The following is a 1,529-nucleotide window of genomic DNA, read 5'->3' on the forward strand; positions in this document are numbered from 1 at the left end:
TATATACACCTAGTTAAGTCAGTAACTATACATAGCGTGTACTGGGACCACATCTTCGAGAGATGGACTTTTTGACTCCAAGTGGTTGAGACCAATGGTATCTATCAGTGAAGAGCATAAGGGTGGAATAACAGATGAGTGCTCTGGGAAGAGAGAGTTCAAGGCTCCCTGTGTGCAAAGTTGTTGTTGTTAAGTACCATGGAGTTGTTCTGACTCATAGTGACCCTGCACAGGTTTCTAAGGTTGCACATCTTTACAGGAGCAGAAAGCCTCATCTTTCTCCCGTGAAACAGCTGGTAGTTTCAAACTGCCGACCTTGAGGTTAGTAGCTTGATTCGTAACCACTACGCTACCAGAGCTCCTAGAGTGCAAAGTACAGCCCTAGTAAGTCTGACAGGAAGGAGTTTAGCTAAGACCTAGTAAAGCATAGCTTGTGAAGCTGGTTTGGTGAATTAACTGTGATCAGGTAAATGCTTTGCCCATAAAATTAATTCAATGTAGATGAAACATAGTTCCCTCTACAAAATGAAAATGGGTAATCTGGCCAGTTGTACCCCAGAATTCATTCCCTTAAGGTGTATTTTGAAAAATTACTCTTACTTTGGAACTGATCTTATGAAAAACATTGGAATGGTATTTTTGTGTAATACTGCTTTTCCCCAGTATGTCTTGGGAGATGGTGAACTTGAAAATGGCTCATTAAATTATGACACCATCTTGAAACTTGATCTGTTTTGTATAAGTGAAGGAAAATAGGATGAAAAAATAGAGAGAGGCTTTATGATTTTGTGGCAAATAAGGATTTACACAAAGAATGTAAGATCACCCCCACCCCCCAAAAAATAACAACAACAACAACAACAAAACAAAACAAAAAACCAACCAGAGGGAGGATTTTGGAGACAAAACTGGAGGAGGAAGACCTGTCAATTGTGTGCTAACTCTCAATATACTAACAAAACCCCTTCATCATCAAAGACCATTCCTCACCTCTTAGCAGCCCCCTGGAACTTGAGTCCTTAACCCTTTCTCATAACTGTTGTTAATTGCCATCAAGTCTGTTCCGACTCATAGAGATCCTATGTAGGGTTTTCGAAGCGATTATCTTTTTGTAGGCACAGACAGACTTATCTTTCTCTCCCACGGAGTGGCTAGTGGTTCACAGTCCAGTGCTTATACTATAGAGCCACTACGCTCCCTCTAATAACTGTGTTGTTGTTGTTGTTGTTAAGTGTTGTCAATTGGGTTCCAACTCATAGAGACCCTGTATAGGGCTTCTGAGGAATGGTTGGTGGGTTTGAACTGCCAATGTAACAGTTAACTATGGTCCAGCTCTTATCCTGCAGCAACACACTGGGAATCCCTCATAATTGTTATTGTTGTTTGTTGTTAAGTGCCTTTGAGTCATTTCAGACTCGTATCAACCCTGTATAAGGAGCTCTGGTAGCGTAGTGGTTACGAATCGGGCTGCGAACCTTAAGGTCAGCGGTTCGAAACTACCAGCCGCTCCGCGGGAGAAAGATGAGGCT

Source organism: Chrysochloris asiatica, unplaced genomic scaffold (assembly GCF_000296735.1).
Source record: "Chrysochloris asiatica unplaced genomic scaffold, ChrAsi1.0 scaffold00128, whole genome shotgun sequence".
In the NCBI taxonomy this organism is placed as follows: domain Eukaryota; kingdom Metazoa; phylum Chordata; class Mammalia; order Afrosoricida; family Chrysochloridae; genus Chrysochloris; species Chrysochloris asiatica.